Here is a 13,475-nt window from a genome sequence, read left to right as displayed (position 1 = left end):
CGTCACACACCTACTTCTACCACGACACACCTACCTCTACACATCTGCTCTACTACCACACACCTCCCGTCACACACCTACTTCTACCACTACACACCTACCTCTACACATCTGCTCTGCCACCACACACCTACTACGTTACCACCAGACACTTGCACTGTCTTCTAACATAACCTAACCTGAACTAACCTAACCTAAGAACAAACTAACCTGAAGTAACCTGATTTGAACTAACCTAACCTAACTTAACCCTAACCTAAAGTAAGCCATCACCACGCACCTGCTCACCACAATGTCCAGCTGGAGAATCTGTACACGTGGCTACTGAGGTAGTTTTGGTGCAGACCTTTCCCGCTGAACGAACACCGACACCAGCGTAACACTATTACATAATAACTCATTGTTACTCTCAGCTGTGTTTGTCACTCTTATTTTGTGACGCAGAAACCAAGGCAAGGACTGGTGCATGTTGGGTGACAGCACACACACACACACACACAGGCATGCCACAGCCTGGTGGGACATAGCGTGATGCAGCAGTGGCACAAGGATGTAAATAATTACGTCTACGGGAGAATTGTAAAGGGACCCTACTGTGAACACGAGTGAGAGGCCTAACATAAACAAGAGAGAGGGAAGCCAGACCTCAGATATTACGCAGACCCAAACAAACACTCAAAACAAAATACTCTGGTTACGACGTTGGAGAGTGGTATAGTCAAGACGTGTTTCCCACGTGTAGTTGAACAGGATGGGTGGTTTTAAATGGCCAATGAACAAGCAGTATTTCATGTTTAGACCAATGGTGAACGTGCTATGAGACTAGGGAAAAGTTGAGCCTATGAAACACCAGTAAGGCAATGTTGTGTATACTACGTTTAAGGTTGTTTCTACATTACCTTCGTATGTGTTCTCGTCCTTACATTGTCACACGTGGACCTCCACATGTCTGATCTCTGAATGGTAGATGGTAAAATGGGCGTGGAGAAAAGGTACGAAACCTTGAGTATTTAAAATAAGCAGAAACCAGCAAGAGGATATCTAGAATCTTGGCAGAAACGAGAGGAGAAAGCAGAAGGCAGTGGCCGAGAGGAGGAGAAGAAACATTCGAGTCATGGACAGACTCTTTCTTGTATTAGTGAGTAAAGCTCTATAGTTGTTAATGCAGTCTAAGACAATGTTTATGTCATTTAAGTGAAAGGAGGAAACAAATATAGGATGTGTATTTATTAGGATGTTATATTAAGATTTTATGTATGTGTAGTGCAATTCCCACAGTTGATGCATTAAGATATATAATATTGAGGAGATAATTACATATGATATATTGTGGTGTATACATTATATGGGCATTTATAGAAGTCAAGCATTGAGTTGATATTGAGATGCATCAGCTGTGAAATTGGCACCTAATGTTTGTGGTTTTATTGTATGTGATTAACATTGATGAAGGATTTACGGAGATAAGGATTTATGGAGATGAGCTTAACATTTCTAAGGGCATTGATTGAATTTGTGTGACATTATGAGCAATCTTGAAAAGTGGTGTAATTAATCTTAGATGAATTAAAATTAGAAAATACAATACCGTATAATATATTACCTGCAGTAAGAATAAGTCTTCACTTAGAATAACACGATTGCAACTTGCAACGAACTTCCGAAACTGGTGGCAGCGGTGGGATATTATTGCAATTGCAATCGTTGCAGGCGTATAGTTGAGAGTGAAGACAATTAAAATTCGATCAAGTGCATTGGATGTCACGGATGTAGCGGATGTTAACGAGTAAATATTGAGAACTTTTTAATGTTGCTTAATTGTAGATGAAACATATAGTTCATAAATTACGTCAGCGCTCGGTATCGCTTAACGGTAAAGCGAATCAGCAGCCAGCCGTCACAACCTCTAGAATGGCGCAGTCACCCCTACATCTCCGTTTTCCCCTAAACCGGCTTGCATCAGTACGGGGGAAATTGCGGAAGCGATCACTGACAATGCAAGGGATAATTTTTCCAAGGTAATTGGGTTACCATATTTTTGTGGAGGTGAAGAAAGAAGCCCGTCGGTACCAAATGTAAAATGTATCGCCAGCGCTCACGCATGGATAAAGGATTTAGAAAATAGAACAATGACAAACTGGACAGACGAAGGGAGGATAGAGTTGGCCAAGCAATATGCATTGGACAGTGCATATACTCATATGACACACTGTGCAACGCAACATAAAAATGATTGGGATGATGTGAGAAAAGCATTCCTTGATATTTATCCAGAGGATAGATCGCTTCCAAGCCTGATCAGTGAATTGTCATCAGTAACTCGACAGCCCAGAGAAACCATAACAGAGCTCTATATCAGAGTAGAAGGGATTGTGGCAAAATTAGACAGCATGAAACCCACAGGTAAGGAAGTATATAATGATATATTTGTCTCCATCATTGTGAATGCCTTGCCTAAGGATTTTTCTTATATCCTTGCTGATGCAGATATGAAAAAGCCTTTATTAGTATACAAAAAAGCTCTCAAATATGTAGCGTCACACCCCAGCCTTCAGCTACACGACGCTGCAGTACGCAAAGAAAATAGGGTTGTCCCAGTAAACGCAGTGACAGTGAATGCTGTTACTACAGATCACACGATGTATCGCCCTCAGAATGTCAGAAATATACATTGTCAGAGGTGTGGGCGAAATAACCACACCATTCAAAATTGTAGAACCATAGAATGCTTTAGATGTCACAAGTGGGGACATTTCGCGAGTCAGTGCACAGTGAAATTACCACCAATACCACCAAGGGCGAGGCCCACGGTAACTTGTTTCACCTGCGGGGTACAGGGGCATGCGAGTAAGGACTGCATGAACAACTCACGTAGGTACACCACATATCAAACACAAAAAAAACGCCAATTTACCACCAACGCAACCACATGAATCGGTGGTAATCACAGCGGTGAATAGTGACACGGGAAATGTTTCTATTGAAGTTCAGATTGAAAATGAGAGTGTATTAGCCTTGATGGACACGGGGCAGGGGTATCTCTTGTATCGCGTGACGTTGTAGACAAACTTAGAAAGAAACACATTACTCCAACAAATAAGGTAATTCGCAATGCGAGTGGAGATGAAATGTTGACTTCAGGAAAGACTAAGCTAACTTTGACAATTGGAGGTAAGATATACACACATGATTTTGTGATCAGTGAAGATAGAGCCTTGCCATCACAGATAATAATAGGTTTTGACTTTATGAAAAGATATAATGTGAATCTAAATACCAAACCTCTGCAATTATATATTGAAGGAAGGAGAATTGTTATTGTAGAAATACCCATGATGCATGCCATCATGATAACTGAGAGAAGTGAAAAGGAAGCAGTAACAAATGAATCAAAGGATAATCCCAGTTATAAATGCTCAGTAGCTCAGACATCAATATTACAAGGAGTACGAGTGAGTTATGTGACCTTAGAAACAAAGTTAGTGGATAGTGATATCGCTATATTCGAGCCAGTTAAAGGAGTTATAGGGTCTCAGTTTTTATGTCCAGGTTTAGTGAAATTAGAAAATGACATGGAGAAGAAGAAATCTAGGTTTGTGGTGAGGTATATAAATTTCTCGAGTGAACATGTGCCGTTAGAGCCAGGAAAACATTAGGCTACTTACAGTCATGTCAGAGTGAGGTTCTGCCAAGCGGGAGTGATGAATATACAGTGAATGGTGTGACAGAAGAAAATGAAACAGATAAAATGAAGGCCTTTTCAGAAATCATTAATCACATGTATCCTGAGGGAACAAGGAAAAATCAAATATTGAAAGAATTAGTTGTTAAATACTCCTCTGTCTTTGCTAGTGATGACGACATTCCAAGTATATCACCCTTTTCTATCACACCATTCAGTTACAGTCCAGACCTACGTCCAAGAAACCGTATCCCATCCCAGCTTGTTTTTATGATAAGGTAGCTGAACAAATTAAAGTAATGGAGAGCCAGGGTATTATTAGACCATCCAGATCAGCATTTATCTCCCCAGTTGTTCCCATAGTGAAAAGGATGGAAAAATTAGATTGTGTGTAGATTTCAGGAATTTAAATCAGCATGTGCTGAATGATTCTTACCCATTACCTAATGTGAATAACATTTTGCATAACTTGGGAAAAGGAAAGATGTTTTCATGCCTTGACTTGAAACAAGGTTACCATCAAATACAGTTAAATGAAGAAAGCAAGCCCTGGACTGCATTTGCAACACCAAATGGATTATATGAACATAATGTGCTACCTATGGGTTTAAAGGATTCTCCTGCGGCATTCTGTAGAATTATTAATCAGGTATTGGCTGGATTGACAGGATCTGATACTTTTGTTTATATTGATGATATCATAGTTCAAGGAACAGATCTAGAAAATCATGTAAAGAATTTGGAGAGGGTTCTTCTACGCTTGCAAGATGCTCAGTTGAAAGTAAACCTGAAAAAATGTAATTTCTTTAAGGATAGTGTAAATTATCTAGGACATATTATATCAGCCGAAGGGTTGAAAACACAGCCTAGCAAAATTGAAGTTATTAAGAACATGCCAGCCCCACAACAGTGAAAGAATTACAGTCCTTCATTGGAATGGCTAACTACTATAGGAAGTTTGTGAGAAACTATGCTGAGATAGCTGCTCCCTTAACTAAACTAACAGCAGGAATGGTGACTGGAAAGAAGAACAATAACCACATAATGTGGAATGAAGAAGCTGATAGGGCTTTTAAGACCTTGAAGCAAGAATTAACACAAAATGTTGTTTTGAAATTTCCAGACTTCTCAAAGCCGTTCTTTTAACGACGGATGCTTCGAGCTTTGCCATCGGGGATTAATACAACAAAGGGATAGCATGAATAACCTAAGACCCTTATCATTTTTTAGCAGGAAACTGAACAAGGCTGAACTTAATTATAGTACTATTGAAAGAGAGGCTCTGGCAATTGTATATGGGCTTAAGGTAAACAGAGATTTGTGCCTGGGTTACCCTATTTATATTCTCACAGATCACAGACCATTAGTATGGTTGTTGACCACCTCAAATGCAAATAGCAGGATAGTTCGGTGGCAATTAGCTGTTGCAGAGTTTGATATTAAGGTGGAATATATTCCTGGAAAAGCTAACAAGGTAGCAGATCATTTATCCAGGTTGAGGGAAGTGGAAATAAATGAAGGAAATGAACATTTGTTAGCAATAACAGAAAACACAGAAGAAAATATGGTGGATTGGAATCTGAAGGAATTAATAAGGTCACAAGATAACCATGAATTTTATGGCTTATTGAAGAAGTTAATGAGAGAGAATTTAACTGAGCAAGAAATAAAAGGAAAATTAAGTAAGCACAATATTGATAAGAGGTATAAGAAGTTAAAGATATCAGAATTGTCTCTAGACAATAATATGCTTTACAGAGTAAGTCACAACACATATGGAGAAATGACGCGTCAGATATTAGTACCCGAACAGTTTGTGCACACTGCTGTACACCTCGGCCACTCTTTGCCAACCGTGGGGCATGGTGGGCCATCCGTTACCTTAAGTAGGTGTCAGAAATTTGCATATTGGCCAAAAATGAAGGAGGACATTGAAAGATATTGCAGGTCTTGTCTCATCTGTCGTAGGCTTAAGAGGTCGGGGGACGCCCCAGCACCACTGAGAAGATACCCGGATGTTGAGAGACCTTTCCAGCGCATACATATGGATATTGTTGGTCCCATGGGTAGATCGGATAATGGATATATGTATTGTCTTGTTGTGATAGATGTGCTTACTAGATATTTGATTACAAAACCACTGAAAACCAAGTCGGCCGCAGAAGTTGCTAGAATATTTTTTGATGAAGTGATTTGTAAACATGGTATACCTGAGATGTTAGTGACAGACCAAGGTAGGGAATTTGTCAATTCTATATTACAGGGATTAACTGAGTTACTGCATTTCCGACATAGCAAAACTACAGCTTACCATCCTCAAGCAAATGGGATAGTTGAAAGATCAAATGCAACCTTGATTAACATACTGCGCACTTTGGTGCAAGATAATATGAATATCTGGGATACAATGCTCCCAATAGCTACATTTGCATATAATAGTGCTTACCACACAAGTATAAAAGAAAGTCCTTTTTATCTCATGTATCTCAGAGATCCAACCATCCCATTTGAAATGATGAAAGAGGAACAAGTTTGGTATAATGTTGATGATTTTAAGCAGGAGATGGCAACAAAAGCAAATAGGGTATATGCTAGGTGTCAGCAATATTTAGAAGAAGCTAAGGAATAAATGAAAAGGCTCAATGTAAGAAGGCAAGGATAAAGACTATTCAAGTTGGAGATAGAGTATATGTCCGCCGAGTACCCACTGCAGGAACCCCCGCAAAGTTGCAACCCGCATATACAGGTCCTTATAGAGTGACAGAAAAGGTGAGTGATGTAGTGGTCAAATTAAGAAACATTAGAAATGGTAAGATGACAACATTACACACTGACAGAATAAGAATTATCCATGAAGACAATGCTACCCCTCAGATGAACCCGAATGTCAGACGAGCATATCCGGTACACGAGCCAGGTGAAACAAGGGAAACCAAGTTGACATTGCAGACACTAGATCCTTTTCCAGTGTTCTCAGGGGATGTAGAGCACTGTGTAGATTCAGAATCGGATGACAATTCACTATCAGAAGCGAGTCATGGTGTTGATGAGGAAATTCATAATGTAACTGAGAATTTGCAAGAAGAATATCAAGGTGAAGCTACCACGTCAGTCCCATACAGTTTACGGTCGAGGACAAGTGTGCCGAATCTTCCGTTTGTAATGCATAAGCCCTTAGAATATGGTAAAAGAAAATAAATAAAATAAAATAAAATGAAATGTTCCTTTGCAGACTGTGGGGCTATGCATGGGATACGTTCAAGCCTGGGATGTACCCCAAAGCTCACCTCCTCAACAAGGGATGAGTTTCTCCCAAGACCATCAACTACTTGTAACTGGACAAGCTTATGTGGTGCCTTTTTTGTTGAAATTGGAGGATATCTATGAGCCAATTAAAAAAGCCATCAATATCACTCAGAATATAATATATAATTTAGATGAAATTGCAGGAGATGATTTTATCATCAATCAGAATATGATATATAATTTAGATGAAATTGAGGGAGATGATTTTATCTTGTTTACCTCTTTGATTTCTCAGCATATCCTGGCTTTTCAAGAAAGATTAAAAATTTGCATGCTTCAATGCAGGATTTCCTAATGCATATTGTGGCCAATGACATTCCTCAACCTAGAAGGAAAAAAAGGGGGGCAATAAATTTTATAGGATCTTTTGCAAACACATTATTTGGGACTGCTACACAAGATCAAGTTGATATTATTCATAAAAGATTACAATCGTTAGACTCCTTCACAGAAGAGGAAAGAAAACTCCTCAATGTTCATTCCCATGTTATCAATGTCACTCTCAATGAACTAACAAATGTTCATCAAACATTGGAAAAACTAGAAACTGCTACCCGTGTTACTAAGACCCTTATGACTAAGATGGAAAAACATATAGAAAATAATGAAAATCCATTCTTTCACTGGAGATTTTACTGCATATCCAGCTAGCCTTGACATCCATTGCAGCTGATCATATTAATTTTAAGATAGGATTACAAAGTATGATGGAAACCCATATTTCTCCTAATATTGTGACAAATGCATTTTACTACAACTTTTAGATGAGATATCAGTTAAACATGAGTTATTGTTTCCTCCTAAACCAGAATATTTAGGATTACACAGAGCTGCTATTCGTGTAATCCATAAGACTGCATTACATGACTTGAGCTTCTACTTACTCGTTCCTTTGCGAGGAATTCCAGCTGACACCTTTGATGTCTTCAGGATGACCTCCCTTCCCTTTCCTATTTCTAAATCAGATGCTTTTTTAATGCATCAACCTTCAAGGAAATATTTAGTGATTAACAAGGCAAGAAATCAATTTTTTGACTGATGATTTTGATGATTGTAGGATGTCTGATGATATATTGATATGTCCTCCCAACCAACCTATATATTCCACTAACACTGATTGTTGTGAGGTTGCTATTTTTCTGCACAAGCCTTCTGTCTCTGATATATGTAACACGCTGATTGTGAAGTCTTTCAAGCCTATTTTTGTTGATCAGCCATCTGGGTGGAATTATGCCACAAGCAAACCACTAGATATTACTGTGAATTGTAACAACTCCTCCATTCCTACTACTAGACACATTATTAATGGTACTGGCCTTCTGAAAGTGAGTCAGGGTTGTTCTATACATAGTGATACATTTTCTCTCCTGCTTCCTCTCATTATATTGCTGAAGCTCCTATGGTTATTCAACCTTATCCCTTACTACTCCCATTGCCTTCTCATCCTGGGAACATTCTGTTATTGTGAATACCACTAATATCAGCATTCCCGACAGTTTTGGTCTTGAGCCCTGGTCTGTCCCAAAATATATTGCACATATGCAGCCGCTGGCGAAACAGTCCCCTCCTACGGCACTCGACTGGCACAACTGGAAGGACTGGCTCTGGATCCTATTGCCTATTGGGGTCATCGCGGCCGGCCTGGTGGCCTACCGCATCTACCGACCCTGTGCACTCCTTGGCTTGGCACAGGCTGCGCCAGCCCAGGTGACTGTCAGCACACAACGCCAGCTCAATCCAGAGGACACCGCTTATCACGCATGCCCTCACCACTAGCAGTTCGCGCCGGGACGCGCTACTAAGGATGGGGTATGTCATACCCTGGCATGCCACAGCCTGGTGGGACATAGCGTGATGCAGCAGTGGCACAAGGATGTAAATAATTACGTCTACGGGAGAATTGTAAAGGGACCCTACTGTGAACACGAGAGTGAGAGGCCTAACATAAACAAGAGAGAGGGAAGCCAGACCTCAGATATTACGCAGACCCAAACAAACACTCAAAACAAAATACTCTGGTTACGACGTTGGAGAGTGGTATAGTCAAGACGTGTTTCCCCACGTGTAGTTGAACAGGATGGGTGGTTTTAAATGGCCAATGAACAAGCAGTATTTCATGTTTAGACCAATGGTGAGCGTGCTATGAGACTAGGGAAAAGTTGAGCCTATGAAACACCAGTAAGGCAATGTTGTGTATACTACATTTAAGGTTGTTTCTACTACGTTTAAGGTTGTTTCTACATTACCTTCGTATGTGTTCTCGTCCTTACATTGTCACACGTGGACCTCCACATGTCTGATCTCTGAATGGTAGATGGTAAAATGGGCGTGGAGAAAAGGTACGAAACCTTGAGTATTTAAAATAAGCAGAAACCAGCAAGAGGATATCTAGAATCTTGGCAGAAACGAGAGGAGAAAGCAGAAGGCAGTGGCCGAGAGGAGGAGAAGAAACATTTGAGTCATGGACAGACTCTTTCTTGTATTAGTGAGTAAAGCTCTATAGTTGTTAATGCAGTCTAAGACAATGTTATGTCATTTAAGTGAAAGGAGGAAACAAATATAGGATGTGTATTTATTAGGATGTTATATTAAGATTTTATGTATGTGTAGTGCAATTCCACAGTTGATGCATTAAGATATATAATATTGAGGAGATAATTACATATGATATATTGTGGTGTATACATTATATGGGCATTTATAGAAGTCAAGCATTGAGTTGATATTGAGATGCATCAGCTGTGAAATTGGCACCTAATGTTTGTGGTTTTATTGTATGTGATTAACATTGATGAAGGATTTACGGAGATAAGGATTTATGGAGATGAGCTTAACATTTCTAAGGGCATTGATTGAATTTGTGTGACATTATGAGCAATCTTGAAAAGTGGTGTAATTAATCTTAGATGAATTAAAATTAGAAAATACAATACCGTATAATATATTACCTGCAGTAAGAATAAGTCTTCACTTAGAATAACACGATTGCAACCTGCAACGAACACCACACACACACACACACACACACACACACACACACGGCCCGGTAGCTCAGTGGTTAGAGCGCTGGCTTCACAAGCCAGAGGACCGGGGTTCGATTCCCCGGCCGGCTGGAGATATTTGGGTGTCTCTCCTTTCACGTGTAGCCCCTGTTCACCTAGCAGTGAGTAGGTACGGGATGTAAATCGAGGAGTTGTGACCTTGTTGTCCCGGTGTGTGGTGTGTGCCTGGTCTCAGGCCTATCCGAAGATCGGAAACAATGAGCTCTGAGCTCGTTCCGTAGGGTAACGTCTGGCTTTCTCGTCAGAGACTGCAGCAGATCAAACAGTGAATTACACACACACACACACACACACACACACACACACACACAGCGCGTAGTGTAGTGGTTAGCACGCTCGACTCACACTCGAGAGGGTCCGGGTTCGAGTCCCGGAGGCGGCGAGGCAAATGGGCAAGTCTCTTAATGTGTGGCCCCTCTTCACCTAGCAGTAAATAGGTACGGGATGTAACTCGAGGGGTTGTGGCCTCGCTTTCCCGGTGTGTGGAGTGTGTTGTGGTCTCAGTCCTACCCGAAGATCGGTCTATGAACTCTGAGCTCGCTCCATAATGGAGAAGACTGGCTGGGTGACCAGTAGACGACCGAGGTAAATTACACACACACACACACACACACACACACATGGTTAGGTTAAGCATTTCATTGTTTTAATGTCCCCCTTGTACATTTTCAGTGTAAATTTTTTGTTGCACTGCCAAATTAATAAACCGTATATTATTATTATTATTATTATTATTATTATTGTTATTATTATTAACATATTAGAGTAACCAGATCCATCGTTGCTTAACCTCAGTGATGTAGCGAGAAACGGCATTTAGTGAACACGTTGCGGTCGTTGGCATCACCTCGAGACAAGGGAGTTTGGTTAATTTAGCCCCGAGGTACTACATACGTATACCCGCACCACATTGACGGAAAAACGCCCCAGGTATTAGCGGGGCTGGAGCGCTGGTGGTGTTGACTGCCGCTTGAAAACCCCTTGAGTGCCGCTTGGATCACCGCTGCTCCTTTACAGGCACCTCATGAGGGCTGAACAAGGGTATAAATGAGGTACATTTGTCTTATGATTTAACCCCGTCAGTACCAGGACGTGTTTTATATTCCTTCTGTGTACTATTTGGCGACTTTATACAGCTTCACAAACTTATGTGGGGATATAAGTAGTGAAATCTCTGGTCATTGATCTTTTCACCTTCCTAAATAAAATTGTCTAATTACACCAAAAATTCATGATAAAAATGCGTTCCAGTAATGAAAGGGTTAAGGTAGAAAAGGGTAGAATTGACGCCTGAAATGAGTGGATCAAGGCAGGAAAATGATAGATTTGTATCGTCTAGAAAGGCTAGAAAAAGAGTAACAGTATTTCATCACTACAAATGCCACTTTTCTTCTTATTTCCTACCCTCTTCTTCTGAGAGTGGCACTTCACGCTCCCGACGCCCGCCTTCCCTTCACTCCCTGCTGGGAACCGTGTAAGCTGCTTCTGCCAACACACTCTCTCTCGCTCTCGCTCTCTCTCTCTCTCTCTCTCTCTCTCTCTCTCTCTCCTGATCATTTTATAGATATATCTAATCTTGATGTTTTAGATGTGATAATGGACGTGGTGCTGGTGCATGTATATATGTAAAGGACACACTGAAATCTAATGTACTACCTCACGATATAATTAGACTAGCGGGTATCGAGGATGTGTGGGTGATTGTGCAGTGCCGCAAACTGCCTTCCATTATGATCGGCTGTATGTACAGGCACCCTAAGGCGTTAGCTGTGTCTTATGAGTACATAGAAAATATCTTTATGCTTTTAAAGTCCATATCCTTGACGCCCATCTTCATGAATTTAAGGAAGACATTGGAGAGTACTCCGAGGAGCAGGGCGAGCGCTTCCACCAGGATATATTGGACTTTGAACGCCGCTACCAAGGGTCTTATAATGAAAACATGATGGAACACTACATTTGTGGGCTGATTCGTGAAGGCAATCTACAGTATAAGCGTAAATCTAGAAGAACTACTCATTTCTAATGTGTCTATTGTCTCACTGGTGTAATTCTAGAATAAATAAATGCTATTATTGCATTATGTGTCGTTTTGTATCTACTTTGTTCAATTCAAACTTCAAATTTGCCACTTTGTCCCTATGAGAATGGGTAAATTTAAAAAATGTCATCCTGGACACAAAAGCAAAATTAGAAAAGAATATAAGTATTTTTTTTCATGTTTTCTACACATAAGCAAATAAGAAATAAGTTTCAACTCAAGGACAAAAGCTTTGTTACACGGTGTTATCTCCCACTTCGCCACTCGTTGCTGATTCACACATGCTGTCCATGCATATGTGCCTCCTAGCTCACTCTCATGCCTCCTCTTTCTCAATTGCCTGCATACCCTATTTAGACTTTTCTCTCTCGTGGCATCCTTAATCTCATCATCCCACCACGGCTTACATGCACGCTTTCTGGTACTCGTTCTCACATACTCTATCTGGCTGGCTGCTGCATTATTTACATTCTCAACAAACCTATCATTCATCTCATCCACAGCATTCAAACGTTCATCCTCCCAGCTTCGCTTACTCAAGTCAACCTGCAAATTCTCCCATCCTACATCCCTCAACCTCCACTTTCTCCTCTTAGTGTTTGCACTCTTTCCTTCTCTTCCATACAACTTACATTCCAGCACCAGCATGTTATGGTCCAAGACAATGTCAATCCTTCCATCTTCATCGATCCACATGCGGTCCACAATCTCACGCATTCTCCCATTCACTAGCATATAGTCAATCGCAGACCCCTATTTCTAGCACACCACGTCACTCGTCCTTCTGCCAGGGTCTCATTTAGGTTCTCCAGCTCCATCTCATTCACAAACTCACCAAGCATCTCGCCATTCCTATTCATTTGTTAACCTAAAACACCTACATGAGCATTCATATATCCTATAACAATCACTTTCTCCCTAGCATGCTCTCTCACAATCTTCTTCAACACACCATACTTCCTGCTATTGTCCCTGACTGCTCTATCACCTTCCACTCTCATGTACACTACCACTACCACTAACCTCTCATCTCTACCACACTCATTCATATACTCCACTCGGGCCGCTAACACATCCTCACTTTCCACACTGTCTCCTACATCAAGTTCTTCCACTCTCAGGTTCCTCACTTTTCTGTGGAGCAGTGCTACGCCCTCTCCTAACCTTTCCTGTTTTTTGCCTCCCTTTCCTATCATCACATATTCGTCCCCTTCCATTTGCACTGCATCCCTCAAGTGCGTCTCAGTTATTCCTACCATATCTAGGTTCCACTCATTCAGCTCCTTACATACATCCTCGAGTTTTCCAATGCCCCATCCTCTCACATTCATACAGCCTTATTTCATACATGATCTCGCCTGTTGTTCCGATACATTCTTCTCCT

The sequence above is a fragment of the Portunus trituberculatus genome, unplaced genomic scaffold, assembly GCF_017591435.1.
Source record: "Portunus trituberculatus isolate SZX2019 unplaced genomic scaffold, ASM1759143v1 PGA_scaffold_204__15_contigs__length_355038, whole genome shotgun sequence".
Lineage (NCBI taxonomy): Eukaryota > Metazoa > Arthropoda > Malacostraca > Decapoda > Portunidae > Portunus > Portunus trituberculatus.
The sequence above is the reverse complement of the archived record's forward strand: the minus strand, read 5'-3'. Positions refer to the sequence as shown.